The 26,691-nt window shown below is 41.9% G+C and overlaps 1 protein-coding gene across 24 annotated transcripts in view; it reads right to left on the bottom strand.

Moving 5' to 3' along the window:
• LOC140429768 (receptor-type tyrosine-protein phosphatase delta-like) overlaps positions 1–25,899 on the bottom strand; it is a 3,491,723-nt gene extending 3,465,824 nt beyond the window's left edge. For 8 of the 24 annotated variants that reach the window (XM_072517184.1, XM_072517188.1, XM_072517191.1 and 5 more), the window contains exon 1: positions 25,435–25,899. The gene's annotated coding sequence lies outside the window, so the exon portion shown is untranslated. The remainder of the gene's footprint in view (positions 1–25,434) is intronic. The other 16 variants (XM_072517192.1, XM_072517193.1, XM_072517211.1 and 13 more) reach the window with 4 other exon arrangements.
• Between the last annotated feature and the right edge of the window lie 792 nt (positions 25,900–26,691).

Genomic DNA, 26,691 nt, shown 5'->3' with positions numbered 1-26,691 from the left:
AAGTTACAGCAACAATTCATTGCGCAAATTCTCATGGGACCATGGTGGGAAATTTATAAAGCTGCTTAAACAAAATGCAAGCGGCAAGTGCTTTACAATGTAAGTATTTTGCCCTCTATTGACAAAAAGGTGATTTACAAATAACATTCAATACATCCAACACTATCCAAGAGAAATACCCCATTCGCACCTCATTCACCAGCATTAACATGGATCTTTTTAACATCAGCAGAGTGTGTATGTAGTGTGTGCAACTTACAGGATATACATTTCATTTAAAAAATACACTGAGACACACACTGAAGGTGCTGTGTGTAACCTATAGAGCTATGGACTAAGAGCTAAAAGGTGGGATAAGGTTGGAAAACTACTTCAGCAACAGGGACGTAATTGTTTTCTCCCATGTTTTAAATCTTTCTACGCTTCTGGCTCCAAGTCTCTTATAAGTCATATCTCAATGTGGCTTGGACATAGATTGCTATTCCTTCATTAATCACTGGATCAAAGTTCCCAAACTCCCGACATAACAATAATGAGGGAAAATCTTGACCACACAGACAGCAGCAATTCAAAAATAAAGTTGACTAATACTGTCTCCAAAGCAACAACAGATAGGCTATGAACACCAACTTCAACATCAATGGCAACATCCCACAGAAACAAGAAAAAGTGTGGTTTCTGGCTAGAAGTCAGTGGAATATTGAGTAACCATCACTTATTTACAAGACAGGTTGAAGGGTAATGATTACTAGTAGCAAAGCTAATGGCAGCTGTGTTACAAGTGATTGGTCACAGCATCCAGCTACAATAAGCATATTGCCCACCATGAGTCTGAAATATGTTTGTAACTCCATGGCAAAACACATGGCTAATGATTTCCTTGTCAAGATAGCAAAAACCACAAACAAACCTGCAGTCTACTAATGGCTTTTCCACTAAGCAGTTAAAAGTTAGTGCAAATGGAAGTTTTTTTTAGGTAATAGCAAAAGCCTTTAATGTAGTATTGGAAGCTTCTTGACTTTATCATGTGATTATAATACAACATTTCAATAGTATAGGTTCATAATCCTGACAGTGCAGGAGAAGGCCATTTGATCCGTCAAGTCTGCATTGACCCTTCGAAAAAGCACCTTACCTAGGCTTAACCCCCGCCCTACCCCCGTAACCCTGTAACCCCAGCTAACCTGCACATCTTGGGACACTAAGGGGCAATCCAGCATTGCTAATCCACCTAACCTGTACATCCTTGGACTGAGAAGAAACTGGAGCACTCAGAGGGAACCCACGCGGACATGGGTAGATGGTGCAAACTCCACACGGACAGCCACCCAAGGTCGGAATCGAGCCCGGGTCCCTGGTGCAGTGAGGCAGCAGTGCTAACCATTATGCTGCCATGCCACACAATGTAAATCCCATGCAATGTAAAGATGAATAAGTTGCATTCATCACCAAATACTTCTTCCCTTGGTTAAAGTCTATTGTTAACAGTTATTAAGAAGCTACCTCTGATTTAGTGTCAACAACAGATGCCCAGTGAATTTCAGCAAACCAGTAGAGTACAATACTGAGCAAGAGTCTCATCCAGAAGACACACTCTGCATGGAGGCTTAAGAACTGGTAGAATGTGTTGCATAGATGGAAGTCTTTAAATGGAGTGGTTCAAGGACTGGAATGGTCATTGGAGTGCCTGGCTAAGGCAGCAGGCATAGATGATATTCATTCTGAATTAAAGCTGCAAGAAATGGGGGTGCAACAATGATCTCTGAGAACAGTACTTAGAATCACCATTTTAAGGATCACGAATAGGGTTCTGTTTAATGCATGCTTACCCTTGGTATTTCACAGAATGAACAGAATTTCTGTCTACAAAGTTGGGGGGTGGGGATCCTAATCAGTTCAAAAACTATTGCGAAGTATCAATATCACAATTCACTTAAGCTCATCCTTTGGATTTTTGTACCTAGGTAGGATGCTGTTGATGCCCATAGAGTAATCAACACAGAGGTTGGACTTAATTCATGATGAAGTGCAGGATTAATGTTGACCATATATCACCACGGACCTCGTGAGATTAGAATAAACCCACTTACATTTGTTTCATTAACAATGCCTCATGCAATCTTTCTGAAAAAATGAGAAACTATGATTACATGGACAGATAAAATGCATCCCACTGGCAAGATCTGTGTAAAGTGAGATGACTATAATGCTCTGGAATGCGAAATGAACACAGGTTGCCCACTGTCAGTCATTCAATTCAATATGTTCATCAATTTTAACAATGTTGTATTGGACGTCATCATGGAATGAACTTGATTTTTGTATTAACTTCCATAGCATATTATGTTTTTGGGAGGCCCACCTTGGGATTCATTTGTGGATTAAACAAGGCTGTCATTGCAATTGACAGCCTCATTCAATGAGTTGAACCCTTCCTTTCATGCATGGGTTCTTGGCCATGACTTCAGCCCATTCTTTTTCTTTAGATCTGAAAATTATTGTCAAGAAAGTGGTAACAGGGCAATTATTACAAGATAATTAAGCAGAATCATCAACATGGCTCAAAGGGAAATGGTGTTCAACAAATCAAATCGAGTTTTTTCAGGATGTAACAAGCAGGGTGGATAAAGGAGAACAAGTGGAGATGGTATATTTAGAAATTTGAAAGATATTCAATGGGTGCCACATCAAAGATTGTTACACAAGATAATGGCTCATGGCGTTGGGGTAATATATGAGCATGGACAAAGTATAGGTTAAAGGACAGAAAACAAAGTCAGAATAAATCTGTCATTTTCAAGCTGGCAAGCTATTACTAGTGGCGGGGTGGGGTGAGAGTGAGGAAGGATCAGTGCTGGGGTCTCAGCTGGTTACAATCTATACTAGTCATTTCACTGAAAAGAACAAACTTTAGGGGGGCGATTCTCCGATATTGAGGCCAAGTGTTCGTGCCGTCATGAACGCCGTCGCGTTTCACGATGGCGCAAGCAGGACCCGGACACAACCTATTCCGGCCCCCACAGGGAGCCAGCACGGCGCTGGAGCGGTTCACGCCACTCCAGCGTCCTTACATGACGCCAAATGGGCGCCACGCCAACCCACGGATGCCCAGTTGGGGCAGCCCAATCCTGCGCATGCGCAGTTGTGCCGCGCCATCCTGCGCATGCGTGGGGAATGTCTTACGCACGCCGGCCACTCACCAACATGGAGCCGGTGTTCTGGGGCTGTGCGCGGAAGGAGATAGGCCCGGGGTGGGGGGGGGGGGAGAGAGGCCGGCCCGCCGATCGGTGGGCCCCGATTACGGGCCAGACCCCATCGGAGGCCACCTCAGTGAAGGAGCCCCCCACCCCCCAAAGCGTTCCCGCCGGCAGCGACCAGGGGTGGACGGCGCCGATGGGAACTTTTTGTGTTGTAGCGGCCGCTCGGCCCATCCGGCCGGAGAATCGGCGCTCGCCGGTTCTCAAATCGCTCGCCGCTGGTTTCTGGGGGGTGGGAGAATCGCGTGCGGGGGTCGGGGCGGCATGGCGCGATTCGCGCGGCACCCCAGCGATTCTCCCACCCAGCGTGGTGGGGGAGAATAGCGTCCGAGATATCCACATGCCATAAGATTGGAAATATGAGGAATAGACCATTTGGCGCATGAAGCCAGTTCTGCCATTTGATAAGATCATGACTGATCTGATTGTAGCCATAACTTCAATTTTATGCCTACCTCCCATAACCATTGACCCCCCTTGTCCATAAAAAATGTCTAATTCAGCTTTCAATATATTTAATGACCCAGCCTCAGCTGTTCTCTGGTGAAAAAAGATTCAACACTAGCAATTCTTTGAGAGGTGAAATTCCTCTTAATTTCCATCCTCAATGGATACCCCTTATCTTTATACTGATTCTAAACTGGATTTAAACTGGTTGGGACTGCACAGTGGCACAGCGGTTAGCACTGCTGCCTCACAGCTCCATGGACATGGGTTCAATTCTGGCTCTGGGTGACGGTCTGTATGGAGCTTGCACATTTTTCCTGTGTCTGCATGGATTTCCTCCAGGTGTCCCGGTTTCCTCCCATAGTCCAAATATGTGCAGGTTAGGTGGATTGGCCATGCTAAATTGCTCCTTAATGTCCAGGGATATGTAGGTTAGGGTATGGAGTAATTGGGATAGGGCAGGGAAGTGGGCTTCAGGTGGAGTACTCTTTCAGAGGGTCAGTGCAGACGTGATGGGCCAAATGGCCCATAATGGGCCATAACTGCAGGAATTCTATGATTCTATTCTATGATTCTAGATTTCTCTCAGACAAACAAATCCTCTCAGCATCTACCCTGACCAACCCTCTCAGAATCTGATATCAAGAAGATCACCTCTCATTCTTCTAAACTACAATGAGTATAGGCCCAACCCCATCATCCTAGAAATCAACCAACAAACCTTCACTGAACTACTTGCAATGCAAGTATGTTCGTCTGAAGCAAGGAGACCAAAAATGCACACAGGTGTGTTCTCACCAATGCCCTGTACAGTTGATGCAAGACTTCACTCATTTTATACTCCATACCGCTTGCCTTAAAGGCCACCATTCCATTTCTCTTCCTAATTACTTGCTGCACCTGCATGCTGTTGTTTTGTTATTCATGTTCAGGGGCACTCAAATCCTTTTGTACTACAACATTTTGCAATCTCTCCATTTAAATAACATTCTGCTAAAAGAGGCAAGCAACAAACCTTTTTGTCTTGCACTCATCAGAACAGATGCAAGAATGCCAAATTTCAGAGGAAGTAATAACTTTACTGCAAGAGACAAGGATCAGTTGGCAAGTGAACTCTTCAATGAGTGCAAGAAAAAAGCTTTGACAACGTGGTGTTTTTTTCAGCGATATTATCTGCTGCCAAATGACCATTCTGCTTTATTATTCTTCCTGCCGGGGGGGACAGCCTCTCATTTTCCCACATTATACTCGATCTGCCATTTTTGACCACTCGCAACCTAACTAAATCCCTTTGCGATCTCTTTGTGTCCTCACAGCTTGCTTTTTATCACCAGCAAATTTAGCTATCATAGAGTCTATCACTTAATCTGAGTCAATAATATAAATAATTAGCAGCACGGTAGCGCAGTGGTTAGCATTGCTGCCTCACGGCGCCGAGATCCCAGGTTCGATCCCGTCTCTGGGTTACTGTCCGTGTGGAGTTTGCACAATCTCCCCGTGTTTGCGTGGGTTTCGCCCCCAGAACCCAAATATCATAGATCATAGAATTTACAGTGAAGAAGGAGGCCATTCAGCCCATCGAGTCTGCACTGGCCCTTGGAAAGAGCACCCTACCTATGCCCAGACCTCCACCCTATCCCCGTAACCCAATAACCCCACACAACCTTTTGACACTAAGGGGAATTTAGCACAGCCAATCCACCGAACCTGCACATCTTTGGACTGTGGGAGGAAACCATAACACCCGGACGAAACCCACCCAGACACATGGAGAATGTGCAGACTCCATACAGACAGTGACCAAGCCAGGAATCGAACCTGGGACCCTGGAGCTGTGAAGCAATGTCATAGAATTTTTTTAAATCATAGAATTTACAGTGCAGAAGGAGGCCATTCGGCCCATCGAATCAGCACCGGCTCTTGGAAAGAGCACCCTACCCAAGGTCAAAACCTCCACCCTATCCCCATAACCCAGTAACCCCACCCAACACTAAGGGCAATTTTGGACACTAAGGGCAATTTATCATGGCCAATCCACCTAACCTGCACATCTTTGCTCTGTGGGAGGAAACCGGAGCACCCGGAGGAAACCCACGCACACACGGGGAGGATGTGCAGACTCCGCACAGACAGTGACCCAAGCCGGAATCGAACCTGGGACCCTGGAGCTGTGAAGCAACTGTGCTAATCACTGTGCTACCATGCTGCCCGTAGATGTGCAGGGTAGGTGGAATGGCCACGCTAAATTGCCCCTTAATTGGCAAACAATGAATTGAGTATTCTAAATTTATTTTTTAAAAATAAAAAAAATAATATTAATTATTATTGTAGAATACATTATTATAATATAAATTATTACAGTTGAGGCTTCAACGCTGATCCTTGTGGCACTCCACTCGTTCCATTTTGCAACCTGAAAATTGCCCATTTATCTGACCGTTTTCTGTCAGTTCACCAATCCTCTCTCTATGCTAACATACCACCCCCAACATCTGACCTAGTGCAGTAAGCATTTAGGTGACACATTATCAAATGCCTTTCAAGGAAATCCAAATACACAACATCCACTGGTTCTCTTTTATCCACCCTATTCCTCCCTCAAAGAACTCTGATAAATTTGTCAAAAACAATTTCCCTTTCACAAAACCACGTTGACTCTGCCTGCTTTATTATGATCAGCTACGTGCCTTTAAGACCTCAGGATGCAGGTCATCAGCTTCAGCCAACTGAGCTAAACCTTCCCCAGCGAGATAGCTGGTTCGTGATGCAGAGCGAGGCCAGCAGTACGGGTTCAATTCCCGTGACTCATGAAAACCCGTCCTTCTCAATCTTGCCCCTCACCTAAGGTTTGGTGATTCTCAGGTTAAATCACCATCAGTCAGCTCTTCCCCTCAAAGGGGAAAGCAGCCTCTGGTCCTCTGGGACTATGGTGACTTTACCTTACCTATTAGGTACAAAATACATGCTCAAAAGTTTCCAATGCTACAAAGTTAGGTGAGGAAGTAAGCTGTGAGGAGCACACAAAGAGGCTGAAAAAGAAATGGGGGTAGGTTAAATGAGAGGACAAGAATCATCAAATGGATTATAGAATGTTTACAGCATGGAACAAGGCCATTCAGCTTGTAATATCTGCTTCTCTTCCGATAATGGTCCAATTTCCTTTTGAAAGGCGGCAGATGGGCTATAATATGGGCAAATGTGGCGTTATTCACTTTAATAAGGAGGACGGACACTAAAATACTCATGTTCAGAGGAATTTGGATGTCATTTTACAAGAAACACAGAGAGTTAACATACAGATATAATAAACTATTAGGGAGGCAAATGGTACCTTCGCTTTTATTGCTCTTTTATCCAACTTCCTTGCATGTTTTGTTGCAATTATACAAGGTGATCTCACATCTGAAGTACAATGTACAGTTTTGGCCTTCCATACCTAAAATAAGGAGGTTCTGGCCTCAAGGTTCACTAGATTGATTCCTGAGATGAGAGATTTGTCCCATAAGGAGAGTTTGAGCAGACCAAAGGCCTATACATTCTGGAGAAGAATGAGAGATGATCCCATTGAAGCATATAAGATTCCCAGGGCGCTTACCTGGGTAAATGCTGAGAAGTTGCGTCCCGTGGCTGGAGGATCACAAACAAAGGAACAGAAGTCTCATGATATGAGGGGACAGCCATTTTGAACAGAAGTAAGGAGAAAATTCTTCACCCAGAGGGCTGTGAACCTTTGAAATGTTCCACCCCAGAGGACTGTGGCGGTTCAGTCACTGAGTATATTCAAGGCTCTGATGGATAGAATTTTGGGGCCCCAAGGAAACAAAAGATATGTGGATCAGGCGAGAAAGAGGACTTGAGGTACAGGATCAACGGCAATCTTATTAAAATGATGGAGCAGGCTTGATTGTCCATACAGTCTATTCCTCCTTCTCTTTCCCATGATCTTATGACAACTGAGCCCACCATCTTAAGCAATGAAACCCAATGTCAGATATGATGGGTTCCCTTCGCTGCAAAATCCAGGCGAGACCCATGATCAGGGTCCAGATTTATTCAGGGGTTCAGAAGTCACTGGCAAATCTCGCACTTATTGTCCATCCCTAATTGCTTGAAAAGTTGGCGGTGAACAGCATTTTTGAAGACAACTGAATGGCTTACTTAGCCATATGAGAGAGTAGTTAAGGGTCAAACACATTGATGTGGTCTGGCAACACATACAATCTGGATCATGCCAGGATGGTATGTTTGCTTCCCTAAGGACATTCGTGAGCCTAAGGGATTTTATGACACGCTGCTACTTTCATGGTCACTTATTCCAGATTTATTTGATTAAATTGAATTTAAATTCCTCAATTGCTGTGGTGGGAGTCTCCATATTATGAGTCCAAGTCTCTGGATTACTCTTCCAGTAATATAATCACTCTATTACTGTACCCCTATTTAGATGGACCACAACCTCAATATAATACATATAAACCTAAAACTGGTGTTCTAAAAGTCTGACACAAGAGACTTGCTCCATTCTGAAAGAATCAGCACTTTGCACCAGGTGGAACTTTAATCCACATGCTTGCAATTTTCAGAGAAAAAAAAATCATGCAATTTTTTGCACCTCAAATTACCAGAATATAGAGATCAATTATTGTTAATACTTGTAAGTTCCTGGTAAAATGGCCTGCAGAGAAACCCTGCAATTTTGCATTGTAGCTAGGTTTAACATTTATTTTGACTGGCTAAATAGTATTCTCATTTTTACGTTTTGCCCATTTCAGTTCAGTTATTTTCCTCTTAAGATTCACCTAAACATAGATTCAAATCCTCAAATGTCTCTTCTTCTTCCTGGAGACAGATTTATGGACTAGAAGATTACAGTTGCCATCAATTATTCTCCATTATACACTGCTGAGCAACGCAGATCTCAATTTGAGTATCTTCCTGTAGTGTAAAGCTCCATCTAGCAGCCAGGCCAAGAATTAGTAAAGCTTTTACAATGCACACTATTTAAAAACTTATTGATGCCTCAAATTCAATATTAAAACTTTAAATTAAGAGTCTTTGTGAACTGGGTGGAGCTGCTAAATCAGACTCATCATTCTAATTTTAGCCCAAGGCTACCTTGACGTAACATAACTCATTTTTGACAGAGAACATCTCAATATAGGTTGTTTGAGACAATGGGCAGGATCTTACCGGAATTTGGCAAAGTGTCAGGCTCAGACTGAAAACTGGCGTGCTACGCACAGACCTTCTCGCCAGTACCTGAGCCTCTTTAAAGAAAAAAAAATGAATGGCCATGGTTTATGCCGTCACTCTGATGGGGAAGGTCCCGCTACAGCCGGTGGCACCCCGATCAGCACCAAAACCGAACGGCTCCCAGCCGTGATATTGGGGACTCTTCATTGCGCCCCCTTCCCAACAATCAGCATCGCCGGCATTCTTCCTCACCCTCCCAACCGACAATCAGCGCCAGCAATCTCCCATCATCCCCGAACAGTGCCGAATCCCACCCCCTCCACACCACCGCACATAAATGGACCGCCCCTCCAAATGGGGCTCGCAAACGCACTGTCTCTGGAGAGAATTGCATTTCCGAATTCTCTCCAGATTTTCCGTCAGCCCTGTGCACGGCTAGTGCCGGCTCAAAATCGGCCCCAGCGAAATAACAATGTTGATGTGTTATGATAGGTTCTAAGTCACAGACTCTTGAGGATGCATGATGAAGTCAACAATGAAACACATTGCAGACATATTTCCATTCCCCTCAAAACTCACTTTTGGCTGTCGTCTTTTGTATTTGAAAGGATGCCACTCTTTATCATGAGCCACTTGTGATCCTTTCAAATGTATTTCTTACCTCTAATTAGGAATGTGTACTTCAGCAACTTCTTGTCACTTCAATTTAACTACACCTCAAGGTACATGAAAAACTTAAATTTATGTTACTTTTGTCTAGCTATTCTTGTATCAATAATGTGACAGGCGACCAAAGAGGCTTGCAAGGAAACTAGAAACAAGGCAGTATGGACACCACCTTGCAACTGTCTTCTGAACATTGCAAAATATAAATGGCATGGAAAGTCACTGGACCACTGATCCTAAGGCATGATTCCACTTTCTTGCAGGTCTAATCCACTCACCTCTCAAACCGACAGTGAATTCTCACAGCTGAAAGAATAGGTTGCACCAGCTCACTCTCCAGCAAGACATCAGTGAGGACATGCATGATGCAAACATACTGCCTTTTGCCCGTGTTCAGCTGAAGACCTCTGAAAGAAAATCACCTCGACCCCATTGATGTGTAAAGCTATCCAATTGCAGGACCCTTACTGTGTTAATCTGCAATTCTCATGTACTTTATCAAATTTTAACGTACCATAACAATATTAATCAAGTCAATCACGTACAATTCGAAAATCTGAAGGGAAGAATGAACTCAGTGACAATTGTCATGTGAGGGTACCTTTAAGACATGGATGTTTAAGCAATGTACCTTTAAGAAAACAGTGATATCAGAGTGGGTGGAGCTGGGCTTTAGGTCAGCCATTTTGCAGGTTTTTAGTTTCAGTTTAAAAAGCAGTGTGTGTGTGTGTCTGTGTGTTTCCAGAGAGCTGCAAGTTTTGAAAAGAGCTGAACGTGTGCCTGTGCTTTGCAGTTGGAAAAAGCAGGTTGTGTGTGTCTCTCTGTGTTCCAGAGAGCTGCAGGGAAAAAGCAAGGTGCTGGAGCTGAAGTCAACCAAGCTAATATGTCTCTGCCATTTTACAGAACATATATATATCCTTTAACCTGCTGTGATACTGTTTAAAGGTGTTAAGTCTCTTGGAAGTTTGAAGGAACATTTTAAGGAGTTATTTACTGTTGCAATATTTTCTGAGTTATCTTTGAAGGGGTGTTAAGAGATCCAATGTTTATTTAAGATGTTAAGTTGAGTTCATGGAATAAACAGTGTTTTGTGTTTAAAAGCCCACGTGTCCATAATTGTAATCTCACACCCAGGGAAAAAGCCATGTGCTAGGAAAAGCAACAAATCCATTAAAGGGAGAGGTTGGTTGAACTCCATGATACATTTTGGGGTTCTTAAAACGCCTCGCCCATAACAATTGGGGATCGAGGGGGATAAAAGTCTATCTATTGGATTGGCTTTCGTGAACTTGTGAAGGATTGTTGCTTTTCCGGTGTGGTATTTTAGTTTAAGTGGGGAGAGTGTTGTGAACAATGGCTCTTTCAGAGGCTCAGAAGTTTTTGGGGGTGGAGAATGTCACACCTAGTACTTTACGGATGGAAACAAAAAGCAGACTGTTAAATTTGGCAAGAACATTGCAGTTAACATTACCTGACAAAATGCAAAAATATGAGGTAATTATTGCGGTGGTTAAGCATTTAAAGTTGCCTGGCAGACGTAAAGGGAAACGTACAGTTGGATGATAGTGATGAGGATAGTGAGAAAGAGCGTCATAGTCGAAGGCTTGGTGGGAATCTATCTAAATATGTCCAAGCGTTGCCAAGGTTTGACGAGAAGGAAATGGAAGCCTTTTCCATTTCATTTGAGAAGGTAGCTAAACAAATCAAATGGCCACAGGACATGTGGGTGTTACTGATTCCAACAAAGCTGGTAGGTAGAGCTAATGAAGTGTTTGCATCACTACCGGAGGAGGTATCTGGAACATATGAGGAGGTGAAGAAATCCACCTGAAGTGCATATGAGCTAGTGCCTGAAGCTTACAGACAAAGGTTTAGAAATTTAAGGAAAGAATTTGGTCAAACACACATGGAGTTTGAAAGGCTCAGAGAAATTTTGATAGGTGGATAAGGGCTTTAAAAATAGACCAAACGTATGAAGCTCTCAGAGAAATTATACTTTTGGAGGAGCTTAAAAATGTAATTCCTGATGTAGTGAGAACTCATGTGGAAGAACAGAGGGTTAAAATTTCGAGATTAGCAGCGGAAATGGCAGATGATTATGAATTAGTTCATAAATCAAAGATTGGTTTCCGACATAATTTCAGCCGGTGAGGGATAGAAACTGGGGACATGAGAAATACTCAAGTGGTAAAGGTAAAGGTGATCTGATGGGAGACAATAAAGAGAGTGTACCTCAGATTTAAAAAGAAATCCAGGAGGGTGGAAAAGGAAATGAAACGTTTCAGATGTTTTCACTGTAATAAACTAGGCCATGTAAAGTCAGTTGGTGGTTGAAGAAAAGCACTGGGAAGGCTGATGTGGTAAAACAGGATAAGACAGTGGGGTTTGTTAGAGTGGTAAAGGAAAGCCCAAGGGAGGTGAAGGAGGTGCAAACGATTGTACAGCCTGTTCAAGAAGTAATTGTTAAGAAGGTGCAAGATGCCTTTAAAGAATTTACTTGTGTGGGTAAAGTTTACTCATGTGTATCAGGAGGAGCAGGTAAAGAAGTCACAATTTTAAGAGATACAGGGGCTAGTCAATCTTTAATGGTAAGAGATGAGGAATTATGTAGTTTGGGAAGAATTTTGCAAGAACAGGTGGTGATATGTGGAATTCAGGGTGAGAGGTGTAGTGTTCCATTATATTAGGTAAGGTTGGAAAGACCAGTGAAGAGTGGTGAAGTGGTAGTAGTAGTATTAGATAAACTATCTTGCCAGGAATACAGATTATCTTGGGTAATGATATAGCTTGATCGCAGGTGGGAGTGATGCCTACTGTGGTTGATAAGCCAGTGGAAAATCAGTCAACTGAAGTGTTGAAGGACGAATATCCTGGGATTTTTCCGGATTGTGTAGTAACAAGGTCGCAAAGTCACAGGTTAAGACAAGAGGAGAAATCAAAGAGTGAAGATGAAGTTGAAGTGCAATTATCAGAAACGATTTTTGATCAGATGGTTGAAAAAGAACAAGAACAGGTGGAGGATGAGGCGGATATTTTTAGTTCAGGAAAATTGGCGGAGTTACAACAGAAAGATTTAGAAATAAAACAAATATATCAGAAAGCATATACGGAAGAGGAATCTGAGAGTACACCAGACTGTTATGACTGTAAAAATGATGTCTTGATGAGAAAATAGAGACCTGTACATATGCAGGCGGATGAAAAGTGGGCAGAGGTTCATCAAGTAGTATTGCCGGTGTTGCGAGTTGCACATGAGGTACCAGTGGGAGGTCATTTGGGAATAAGGAAAACTCAAGCTAAAATCCAGAAACATTTTTATTGGCCTGGACTACATAAAGATGTAGTTAAATGTTGTCAATCTTGTCACACATGTCAAGTGATAGGGAAACCTCAAGCAGTGATAAAACCAGCGCCCTTAATACCCATTCCAACATTTGAGGAACCTTTTACAAGGGTCCGAATCGATTGTATAGGACCGCTTCCTAAAACAAAAAGTAGGAATCAATATCTTTTGACGATAATGGATGTGTCTACTAGGTATCCAGAGGCCATTCCAGTACGTAATATTACAACTAAAAGGACTGTGGAGGAGTTACTTAAATTATTTACTAGATAAGGACTACCCACAGAAATTCAATCGGATCAAGGAACAAATTTTACTTCAAAGTTATTCAAAGAAGTTATGGATAGCTTCGGAATAAAACAATTTAAATCAACCGTGTACCATCCAGAAATGCAGGGACTTTTGGAAAAGTGGCATCAGACATTAAAGACAATGTTGAGGGCGTATTGTCAAGATTATCCAGAGGATTGGGATAAAGGAATCCCATTCGTATTGTTTGCAATTAGGGATGCACCTAATGAGTCTACCAAATTTAGTCCTTTTGAACTAATTTTTGGTCATGAGGTAAGAGGACCACTTAAATTGATGAAGGAAAAATGGTGGGTGAGAAATCAGAAATTACACTATTGGATTACGTGTCAAATTGTAGGGAACGATTAAATAGAGCAGGTGAATTGGCTAGACAACATTTGAAAGTTGCACAAAATGTGATGAAACGGGTAGCGGACAAGAAATCCAAAGTTCGTAGTTTTGCCAGTGGAGATAAAGTTTTACTGTTGTTACCAGTGGTAGGGGAGCCTTTAAAAGCGAGGTTTTGTGGACCGTATCAGATTGAAAGGAAATTAAGTGAGGTGAATTATGTGGTAAAAACACCAGATAGAAGGAAGACTCACCGAGTGTGTCATGTGAATATGCTTAACAGGTACTTTGAAGGGAAAGGAGAGAAAAAGGAGGTTTTAATGATTCTAACTCAAAGTGACGAATCAAATCCAGATGACTGTGAATTTGACATACCTCAAATTAAATTGGAAAGTGAGGATGTTCTTAAATATTGGGATGAATTGTTAAGGTACCTTCCAGAGGAAAAACAAACTGACCTGAAAGAGTTATGGATATCACATGGGCAAGTTTGTAGAGATAAATTGGGAAGTACTAAAATGGCTACACATGATGTAGATGTGGGAAATGCTGTTCCTATCAAACAACATCCATATAGTCTTAACCCTTTAAAATTGGCACAGGTTAACAGAGAGATTGAGAGTATGCTGAAGAATGGCATAATTGAAGTGGGTTGCAGTCAATGGAGCTCACCCATAGTGATGGTACCTAAACTAGACGGTACCCAATGGTTGTGTGTGGACTATCGAAAGGTGAATGCAGTTACAAGAACAGACTCTTATCGTATCACACGTTTAAAGGATTGCATTGAGAAAGTGGGATAATCTGCTTTTATTTCCAACGTCCAGACATGGAAAGAACATTTAAATCATCGTATGGAGTTCTTCGATCAACCTCAGGTGGCGGGTTTGGTGATGAACCTAGCCGAAAGTGAATTTGGAGAAGCCCAAATCACTTTCCTTGAGGAGTTTTCGATACCCTCAAGACGAAGGGAGGCAATGCGATCTCTTAACATGAATGAATTTGATCGAACCTTTGTGCAAAAATTTTGTGGCGTGATTACTCCACTGATGGAATTGCTGAAGAAATGTAAAAAAATTCAATGGACAGCGGACTTTCAACAGGCATTTGACTGCCTGAAAGCTGTGATCACCAATGCTCCTGTATTACAGACTTGCAAGGGACTCTGTGGTCAGATTGAACTAAATTATCTGATTCTGAAGAGAAATGCCGAGGAGTAGAGGAATGGATGGATCGTGCAGAGACTTTGTTCAAAGAGACGGTCAATCGAGAAGGATTTCGGTTGGAGGAAGAAAAACAAAGAAAAATGGACTATATTATTCTACCTGTTTGCATGTGTTGTTTTTTTAAGAAACGAAAAAGCATTTTTAATGTGTGCATTTCTTAGTGGATGGTGCAAAAGTGAAAAATGAAATCGTTTATTTATTTTTTCTTGGGGGGAGGTGTCATGTGAGGGTACCTTTAAGACATGGATGTTTAAGCAATGTGCCTTTAAGAAAACAGTGATGTCAGAGAGTGGGTGGAGCTGAGCTTTAGGTCAGCCATTTTGCAGGTTTTTAGTTTAAGTTTAAAAAGCAGTGTGTGTGTCTGGGTTTTTTTCCAGAGAGCTGCAAGTTTTGAAAAGAGCTGGGTGTGTGTCTGTGTTTTGCAGTTGGAAAAAGCAGGTTGTGTGTGTCTGTCTGTGTTCCAGAGAGCTGCAGGAAAAAAGCAAGGTGCTGGAGCTGAAGTCAACCAAGCTAATATGTCTCTGCCATTCTACAGAAAATATATATATCCTTTAACCTGATGTGATACTGTTTAAAAGTGTTAAGTCTCTTGGAAATTTTAAGGAACAATTTCAGAAGTTATTTACTGATGCAATATTTTCTGAGTTATCTTTGAAGGGGTGTTAAGAGATTCAATGTTTATTTAAGATGTTCAATTGAGTTCATGGACTAAACAGTGTTTTGTGTTTAAAAATCCATAATTGTAATCCCACACCTAGGAAAAAAGCCGTGTGCTAGGAAAATCAACAAATCCATTAAAGGGAGAGGTTGGTTGAACTCCATGATACATTTTGGGGTTCTGAAAAGCCTCGCCCATAACACAATGAACAACAATACCATTATAATGCATCAAAATAGGAATTAATTCCTCTGTGTATGTTCTGAATTATGGTTTTCCATAAAGAACAAAATTACAGATTCAAATATGAATCCTTTGATATTAGAAATATATAATGCATCAGTAAGACACAGGAAGCAATATACGCAATGTTTCTTGGCACCTACGTTCTGGTTGAGCACCCTTTATTCAAAGTTCTGAAATTCGAAAAGCTCTGAAATCCACATTTTTATAAGCACCAAAATCATGTTTCTAGTAAAGAAAACAACATGGTGTACACCCAGGGCGCTAGCTATGCGACGTTTCACAACGATACCGACAGAGGAATCACAAAATTCGAAAAATTCCGGAACCGAGACACTCTCGGCCCCAAGCACTTCGAATAAGGAATGCTCAACCTGTAATGCATACATCTACTAGTTCACCGAGGTAGATATTTGGCTTCACTAACTTGGTGGTAATCTGGCACTGCACCTTTTACAGAAACATCCTAATTTTCAAACATTGTAATTAATACAACAATAACAAGCAAAGAGAAGAGGAAGAGAGGTGGAAGTTACCTTCTCACAATAATGCACCTCTGTTATTTGCTGTGCTCTCTGGCCCTTTAATCCAACATACAAACACATATGTGGGGAATTCACAAGCAATCACAAAAAAGGAAAGTTGTTGGTCCTGTCAATTCCTTCTTTTGTAAGCTACAATTAGAATGTCAGTTTCACACGGTTACTTTCTGTTATTTCCCTATCTGATACTTACAATAGTTGGGACAGATTCACAGTTATCTGATAAGTGCATGGTTATCTGATAAACAACACCTTTATTCTGAGAGAAAAATGTTTTATTTTGTTCCCTCCTCGTCTCTCCATTGGAGTGCCAGCATCACAGGTAGCAGATGTTCCACGTTCTCTGTTAATGCTCCTTGGAGGTGTGCAAGAGCTACTTGATTTGCTTTGCCACTTAATCTTTTATCCTTTGCCTTCCAGTACTGCACTCACCTACCTCACTGTGGAGAGAATAATGAGCAGGCTCCAACTTCTACCTGTTTTACCTATAGCACACTGATGCTGCTCTACAGTACTGTGATACATTGATGTTAATATATCATTTCCATTGGTTCAGCTGAGTATTATAACTAAAGACCCCAGTTACTATTTCCATTTTAATGCTGAGTTAGCTGCTCCCAGCAATGTTTGATGCACCATAATTGTTCTTTGGTGTTCCTGGTTTATAGAGGGAACAATCAGCCGAGCCATGTTTCCGATTGCAATTTGTTAAAAATAAAATCATTACAGACTTTACTTCAGGATAGGGTTAGGCTGAACGACAATGCCTCAACTCGGTAAAGCAGCCTGCTGACAAACTGTCCAAATTCACACATTTAAAATTGGCACTGCAGACGGCAACTCAGCAAGGAAACGCTGGTCCTGATTTTGCAGGAGAAGTAATGGTGAGGCTATCAGCACTCGCTGCTTTCAAGGAGTAAAACGGACACCAGCTTCTGGAATTCACACCTTTAATCAAGGGTTTGGTGTCCAAGTTGCCCAGCTCTTCCAGGAGCTAACTTAGCTGAATGTGCAGATTCATTCCTTCAGCCTTTAATCATGAGTTTAACTGAACATTTTTTTAACTTTTTGTCTCCTTTATCTCTTCACCCCATCTTTCTTCCTCTCTTATTTTACTTTCTGTGACTTTGCCTTAAAATGACTTCTACACTTGCACTATCTGGATCAGTGTGTCTGGCCTGAATCTGTCAGAAAGTAAAATCCAAAAATCTGCAACAGGAACTGCCTACTTCCAGTTCGAACTGGTGCGACAAGAGGGGAGGCGCACAATCTGCTTGCAGAAAGTAGCTTGGTTATTTAAATATTACAATGATTATTAAAATGAAGACTGACAGTAAATCTATCTTTAGCCATGAGGCACCCGGCCTTGGGAAACTTGGCAGCTTAAAGGAGGTGAGATGAGCGAAATCAATGAGGTACAGCACCTCAGGAATGCCTCCACCAACCCAACAAACTAAGCAGTGAATGCCCAATCCTCCCATAAATAACAGCCAGTTTCTTCCCTTCCCCAACTCAACCATCAAATCACCAGCCCCCACACACACAGCAGCCCCCACCCCCCTCCACCCACCCCGGAAACATCCAGGCTCGAAAGAGCAATCTGAATTTCATTGCATTGGGGACAATTCTCGTATAGGATGATCGTCCGTGCAGTATTTCAAAAATGGAGGCCAAAACATTACCATTGCTAAACCTTACTATTACACTACATTGGTGACAACACTGTTAAGATACGGAAAGATCAATAGAAAACCTTTCCAGTTTAAAGTTTACCGCTTGATTTTCTCCTTCAAGCAACAAAAACTTGACCTATTCTCCTCACATGTGACTCTACATTGGACGCCTGCACTAAAATAAATTTGGTACATTTCTGAATGGAAACCCTGGATGTATAAGCAGTTTTAAATAGCACAAGAGCCCAATGAATTTGTGTGCAATGGTCTGGTTTGTGTCCAGTATTTCTGGCCCTTGCTAACGGCCACACTACTCCCCCAATGCAACCACCTACTCTTGCATGCTTCGTCTTTCGTGAAGCAGCTTTCAGCCTATCAATTTGCCTGTGGGTGGGAAACACACACTCAAAAAATTCAAGCACCCCTGCAGTTTGCCAGGTTTACTCATCTCATTTCCCTACTCCCAACCCCGCCCCTCAATCCCCCATTGTCACCTGCACATAACTCACTTCCAGGCAAAACGTACAAGTCTGGATGTCTCAGCAAGGATTCTTCAATTTAATTTATAAGGAGATACCAGTTACTTGTTCCGTCCACACAGGTCCCAATATCCCCACAGAGAATGTTGTGCACTTCTGACTTATTATAAATAGACTGATGCAGTGCAAAAGCCCACAAAAAAAATCTGTGGGCAAGTGAAATGAAAAGGAAAACATCTCACAAACACCCTCGGCTGGAAATCACAAACACCAAAAATGCAGTTTCACAAATATTTTTAAATGTGACAAGTTTTAAAAATTTCTCTCCTTAGTTTAACATCCATAAAGTTGACAGATTTGCCAATAAAAACAGACCAACTGATGCTGTGCAAATTTAACGTCACTAAAAAGAAAAATATGTTTCAATGGAATATAGCACAAAAAGTGGTTTGATACACCAGGAGGTTAAGAAATTCTGTTGTGAGATAGGTGAATGTAAAGTCACCATAACCCCAGATGACTATAGGCTGCTTTCCCCTTTGAGGAGGAGAGCTGGTTAGTAATGGTTTAACCTGAGGAGCACCACTTCTCAAGTAATGAACAAGGTTGTGAAGGCATAAATAATCTCAGTCAGTATGGGAATTGAACCCAGGCTGGCGGTTTTACTCTGCATCACAAACCAGTTGCCTGGCCAAGTGAGCTAAACCACCCATTAAGGTTGAGAATGAGATTTGCATATTCAAGTAAGAGGTTAATCTCACTTGAATATGTCTACGCCGGATCTACTCAGCAACTGGGACTTAACGGCGTAGCTTCGGAGACCCCAAGCGGGCGGCATTTAGCACTGTTTGCACAAATGTGGGCAGGCATATTGGCACTTGGAGGGTCTTCCAGGTGATTGGGAGCCCCTTGGTGGTCAGGTACTGGGCACAGGGGTATCCTGGCCATAATTTCACCCAGGTACCTTGGCACAACCAGCCTGGCACCCTGGAAGTGTCACCCAGGTGCCACTCTGGCAGTGCCAGGATACCCAGGTGGCAATGCCAGGTTGACTGTGCTCAGGTGGCATCATGCCCAAGCCTGGGGGTACCCTTCCCTTTTGGGTGTGGTGGTTGTTCAATGACCCCTGTATTGGGAGGGTGTGAAGGTGGGGGTCTAGAGATCAAGCACTGGCGAGCGGAGCTCGCTAGTGCAGGAAATGTGACCAAACATGGCCTTGGCGGGGCATTCCTCGCCAATGCTCTGAAGTGAAGCAGAGTCCCTTTTCATAGTGGGGTCATTCTTTGCGCTACCAGCACCGGGAAACACCCTGCTAACCCTCGACACGGGACTCTCTTTCATTTTCATTAAATCGTGCCCAAGATTTTAAACAAAAGGCAATGCAAATTTGTGATTATTTTTGTCCATGACACTGAATTATTTGCACTGCATGCTCCATTCAAACACAATATTTAATTTTTGCTTCTTCAGGCAAAATAATTATTTTTTTTCCCAGATATAATGAATATGCATGTGACTTTTGAAGACAATGAATCTCAGAGGCACAAGTCAATTATATTTTTCATACAACACTGTTTAAACCTGCAAAGAAAAACTGTAATAACACATGATCTTTCTTGAAGCATGTAATGAGGCTCACTCTACATGGTTTAAAAAATATAACCTCTTCCAAGAGTCAGGGAATATTTATCCTAGCACAGAAAATGCTGGAAAGGTTCTGAGAAAAGGCCAACAGCCTGAAGCGTTAACTCTCACACTCTATCTCTTCACATATGCTGCCTGACCTGCTGAGCATGTCCATCATTCTCGGGTTTTATTTCAGATTTCCAGAATGTATAAATATTAAAAGAAAATATAATATCATAGCTGACAATAGGACTGAAAATGAGGACATCCAGGATTGCTGCTACAAACAATAATTTGACTCAAGTTACAGTGCTTAAATTGCAAAAAAGAACAAATGGCTCGCCTGAAAGGCACACAGCAGCAAATCAATTTCCTGTACACAGAGTTTCCCACACTTTCAGCTAAGCCAATCAAAATGAAACACACTGGAAGCATGCCTGATGCACATCAGCAAACCTTTGTAGATTTCAGTTTATTAGATGCACTTTTTAGGAGCTTAGCAAGTGACTTGGCGATATCATGACAGGGACAAAATGATTGGCTGTTCTTTCCCTGGAAAGAACATTCCCACTCCTGTGAATCGAAAAGAGGAAGTTCGCAGCATATCAGCTATAAATCAAAATTTAACAGTTGTTTGCTTATATTTAAGTACACAGATAGGGAATGATATTCTTTTATGGTTCACCCATTCTCCTGAAGTACATTATGGGTCATAAAAAAAATCACATGATAGTACGGTATTATGTACAGCTTGGTGCTGAAGTTAATTTGAGTTGGAATGATAAATACATTGTCGCACTGACTCAACCAATACAACTTGCTTAACATAGAATGCACAGATGGCAATACACCAATAGCTATTCTCAATGGAGCAATCTTGCTATTCTAGTAAATGCGCTATAAACAAAACAACATCCCAGAACACTTCAGTTAATACATGCAGTCAGGCTTTATTGCTATATAACTTGAAAATAGATGTTTGAGCTGTACACCCATAAAGTTTCAATAGTTTACCACTGTGGTATATGTCAATACCAGCCCAGAAGCTCAAATGTGAAAAATGATCTTAAAATCAAAGCAGTGTTAATGGAAGGAAAACATTGCAACTCTCCACATTATTAAACCTTTCAGGATTTTTCTATGGTGTAAAATATATCTTTAAATCCCCTGGAGGGCACCTTTTGTACAGTCATTGAATATACTAGAGATGTTTTTAATGCTACTTTATTCAGTTCAGCCTGTAGTCATTCCTTTAGTTACTCAGAGCAAGAAATAAAATGAATTACTTCTTTCTACGGCAGTAAAAACTGCAGAGATCAATACATCCACAAGTACAGCTTACTACTTAGTTTTTCCAACGCTATCAAATTGAAAGGATGGTTAGGGTGAAATATGCAACCCACAGGGGAGGGTTAGGAAATAAAGCGGAAGTTGAAAAGAACCCCATTCTTTTTATAACATGGGTTATGCCCAGCACCAACCCCCCCCCCCCTCCCCCCACCAACGTCTCTACACATACTAAATTCCAGAATGCATCCCATTAGCTTATCACATGTGGTTCTGAGTGTATTACAGAAGTAAGTTACTTGATTTTTAACTAAAAAAGGTCTTCACCTTGCCACCTGCCCAGAAATTTACATTATAGCTATGCACTGAAAATTCAGCATCAATTCCAGTGATAAAAATTTTTAAAATTGGTGAAATATGAAAATCAGCTACATTTTACACATGTTTCCAAGAGAAAGGTCACAGCAACTCTTGGTGGTGTTTAAACTATCTACTGATCAAAGTAAAATAAAAGGAAGCCTCCAGAATATTGAGACAGGGGTGACTCCTTCCTTACTTAAATTTGTTGGCATTTTATAAAATGTCCTTGTAATACCCGAAGAAATTTTAAACATTATCTTCTTCCATTGGAGATCAGAAATTGGAAAAATAATTTTGAAAATGAAATGAAAAGCACTATTTTCAAACTTTTACTCAACATAACAAATGCAACGTGAGTTTGGCGATTCAAAGATCCACCTAGTTAGAGAAAATATTACAGGTGAAAATAAATAAATAAAAATGTTCCAATCGGGAGAGGAAGAAGAAGAGAAATGCTTAAGACTAATAGAGAATAAAAAACCCTAGCAGTTCTGAAGTATGATCAAATCTTTGTTTCTATGATGTTTTTCTAAATTGTCTTTTTTTTCCCTGGAACAGTCATACTACAACACTCACTTAGTATATTTATACTATTTGAACATAGCACTGTGTAGCTTTGCATGTAGCACACCTCAAAACTAATGGTGACACTGAGCAACATACAAGGAGTACACTGTAACCCAAATGAAATGTACATGTCATATCCCTACACAAGAGTTTGTTTGCAGCTTTGATCTTCTTCTTTTGATCAGATCAATCACAAAGCCACTCCATTTTAGCTTCTTTCACTCTGTCTCTCCAGAGGCTTAGATGTCATAGCTCCATACGGATCTGACAAATCAGTTCTCATTCTGATAAATCTCTTCTGCACAAAGGAATGGAAGTTGTGCATTAAATTTGACCGCAACCCAATCTAAAAGGGTAGCAGAAGGCTTTTGACCTTTGATTTTTATCTGATTAAACAGTTTATTTAACATTATTAAGGAGCTGTAACAGAAATGCGTTTAACAGCTTAGTCTGCAAGCCATCTTTGGTTTCTTGCAATCGTTTGCACTGACAGCTAACCTAGATTCCATCTCTCCTCTTCTCGACTGAACCTCAAGGGAAGGCAAAATATATTTTACATTGCACTTTGCCTAAAGGGCTCTCAGTAAAATTTAATTTTCTTACTGCATTGATTTTTCCATTATAATGTGCAACAACCTAGCAATATCTCACAAGAATTCTGAGTGTTCGAAAAAAGTATTTGATTGATTTTGCAGAACTGTATTAAAGCTGTGTGAGGATTTTATTCATTTTCTTTCCAAGGCTTTATCGTCCTATTATAACCAGAAAGAGCAAGTTCCTTTTTCAAGTCAACATGTTAACAGTTACCATTTGATTTTTTTTTTGAGTGCACTCAAGCCCATGAGAAACACCAGCCAAGTACTGACTCAGAGTGACATAAAGAGGAGACCCTTTATGGTGTAGTTTTTTTTCTGAACAGTTTGATGTCTTGTTGAAGTTCTATGACTTGCAGCCTAATGAAAATGAATGACTTCCAATCTATTGGGAGTGAACCACTTAGTCATTCCTACCTGAGGATAGAAAACTGCACAGGAGGTACAAGGTCACAAGCCCTTGTCACAATTATTCTGTTTAATGAGGTATCAGAGGCACTGAACTAGTTCAAAAGTCTACAGAGAGAGGTAGTTTGGTGATAAAATAAGAAAACAATGTTCAACCTCACAAGTGTGGAAAGAAAGGAAAATATCAAACCAATTAGGGCCACACTGTATCATTTATATTTTCTCTTTAATAATGGTTGAAAAACTTCAAGTGCACCAAAATAAAATTATGCTCAATTAAAAAAGTATCAACACCACAATGCCGAACAGTTGGATCCCCCCACACTATATTTTTATTTGGGAAATCTGAGAAAATATTTACAGAATGTGGCTGAGTTCTGTGGATCCCTACTTTAAAAGTAAAGGCATATGCTTATGCACATATTATATACATTATATGTATACACTACACCCACACAAACACGCGCACACATACATGACCATATCTGTATGAGATGCTATTTTAATCAAACTAAAGACATTGATTTTTGAATAAACTTATCAACTTAACAGCACCCTTTTCCCCCTGAAAATATGTCCTTTAATGTCTTGCTTTGGGCTGATCAGAACTACAGCACACAATATTCGTGTTTCATATTTCAAAGTGGAAAAATAACCTTGGTCCTGCACAATGTGATCCTTTTTGAGGTCGATTAATAAATGTTTTGGGGGTCATTTGTGCCAGTTGGCGACGAAAATCACCAGAGGTGACAGAACGTCTCGTGTCCATCGACCAGTGTGGGTCTGCCTGTTCGTAGAGTTTGGGCATGCCTAATTAATTGGTGGGTGCAATTAAAATAAATTCCTTTGTGCGTGAAGTGTGACGGCTATTCAGCTTCCATCCATTCACGCCGGGTTTGATCCGAGATGATATGAAGTCGCTGAGATGCAACCTTCGGAGTGTCACCAGGCGCCTGGACACAATGGTAATTTGGTGGGACTGCACACATCGATCGACTTGCACCTAAATGCTGTCTCGCGTGTGCATGGACTGACTTTTTTTTAAAAACGTTTCTATTTCGGGCGGGTGGAACCGAAAGGCTCGGGGGAAGCAAGGATTGGGAGCAGATGGACTCGGTGGCAAGGGGAGGCGGGGGATCGGGGGATCGACTCCCCCCCCCCCCCCCCGCCAACCCTGGTGGGTCAACTGTTGGCAAAGAGGTGTCGGCGCAAAGAAGCTCCGACTCAGGAGAAGGAAATGAGTGATAAGGTTGGGAGACCTGCATCGATTCAAGGCTCTGAACTAGCAGCCCCGCAAAATCCCATCAGCAGCCTGGGCAATCTCGTGTTCATTTGATCTTCCAGACACGCTACTGCTCACCGAGACTCTGCATTCACATCAAGGTGTGGGGGGGGGGGGGGTTGAGAGACTTTGCTCAGGAACGTCGCCGCATCACTTCCAAAATGGGCAAAGTTTGGGAGCACGAGAGACAACATCCCCCTCCCCCCCACACACACATCAATACGCGCGGCAAACTTTGTCCAATTCATCAATAACGAATGAGCATCAGTCTTCACAGTTACAGCAACAAAAATGATCATTAAAACAAAATAAGTTTGTGTATCTCTTTGGAGGGGATACAATTGTAGTTTTCTATTTGGGAGAGTGGTGGGGGTGCAATATTACCTTCCAGCCCTACCTGTTACTTCAAACTCTCAGCCTTCACTCCCAATTGACACTTCTGCCCTGTGACACTACTTTTTTGCAAACATTGGAGGGGTACCACAAAAACAAACCGATTCCAACAAATCCTATTGGAGCCACACAACTTTGGCCAAAAACTTCTTTCAGATTATCCAAGTGGATTGGGGGGGGGGGGGGGGGGTGGATAACACCCAACAGCCAGCAATAATTTCCTCAATACACCAACCAGTTCAACAACAGTCCCTGGTCAAGTTTGGAAACATTGTGTGTGTGTGGGGGGGGGGGGTGAAAAATACCACAATTCAGATTTCTGCAAGGGTAAAAATGCAGATCCAAGCCGACACACCTGGCAGAAAGGCCACGCGCGATATTATCAACAACCACTCTGGCCCCCGCAAACAATCGACACACACAAATCCAAAACAGTCATTTTTAAAAAAAATAAATAAAACAGCACATGAAATAGTTCGCCGAAGGCGCCGTGCAACCCGAACAAGCCCGCCACCGAGTTTCTTGCAAGCATTTAGAAGCCAGAGCACTTACTGTCCTCGGTCAGTTATATCGCCCCACTTGGAAAATTAAACACCCCACACGGATTTCTTTTCTCTCCTCCTCCTTCAGTCACAAAATAAGGAGTGTTTTCAATTCCGAACGCAGGCCTCGTTCGAGCTACAAGCTACAAAAAAAATAAATAACAATAATAGCAACACGTCAGTCTTCCCTCTCTGCCGGAATTTTTGTTTTCTTTTTTGTTCGCAATTGCAAATTGAAGAAAAGTGAGGTGATCGTCTCTTGTGTTTTCTTTTTGCGCGGACATCCGAGCGTCTGCCCTGGAGCTGTACCTGCTGCTGTACCTTGTGTGAGGTGCTTTTTTTTGTCTCCCCCTCCCACCACCACACCTCTCCTCCTCGGACCCTCACACACAACAGTCCAGAGAGAGAGAAGAGAGAGACAGGCGGAGATGGCAGCCCGAGAGTGTGGCAGCCACACTCATCAACTGACTGACTGACTGAGTTGCCGCTGCTTCTCTCAAACTCAGCAACACGGCATCAGGAGAAAGTGGGTATGGGCGAGAGCTGCTGCTCCCACCACACACACACACACACACTCTCTTTATTATCTATACCTGCATTTCTTGAGAGAACCGCTTGATGGCTTCCGTGAAGGGACCATTAGAGGGGAAAAAAACGCAATCTTTCTTATCACCACTCGGTCCACTGCTGGTTAATTGGCAAACTCGCCTGATAATTCTACCGCACACAAAAAAGGTCCAGGGTTCTTCCCCTATCCCTTCCACACAAAAAAAAGTTTGAATGTGTTTCTCTTTAGCTCAGGGATTACTCGAAAAGGTAATGAAACACCACTTGGGTTCAAGGGCAGGGCAGATTACAATTATCTTCATCAACTCCACTGAATCCCACAGCAAAGTTGGCGGAAATGGTCAATATTGTGTCAAGCTTTCACTCTTTTTACTGTTAATAGTAGGGGAAAAGAAATGATCGCACAATACAAATTAATAGTTTGCACATTTTAAAAAAAAAATCCAATTAAGGGGCAATTTATCATGGCCAATCTACCTCCCCTGCACATTTTTGGGTTGTGGGGGTGTGACCCACGCAGACATGGGGAGAATGTGCAAACTCCACATGGACAGTGACCTGAGGCTGGGATCGAACCCGGGTCTTCAGTGCCGTGAAGGAGCAGTGCCAACCACAGCGCCACCGTGTCATCCTACAAAAGAGGATTTATGCAGCGGTTGAATACAACCAGGAACAGCAGAACCAACCAGGCCACATATTG

This window comes from Scyliorhinus torazame, chromosome 9 (genome assembly GCF_047496885.1).
Source record: "Scyliorhinus torazame isolate Kashiwa2021f chromosome 9, sScyTor2.1, whole genome shotgun sequence".
Taxonomy (NCBI): domain Eukaryota; kingdom Metazoa; phylum Chordata; class Chondrichthyes; order Carcharhiniformes; family Scyliorhinidae; genus Scyliorhinus; species Scyliorhinus torazame.
Note: the sequence above shows the minus strand (reverse complement) of the source record. Positions and strands in the feature narration are given on the sequence as shown.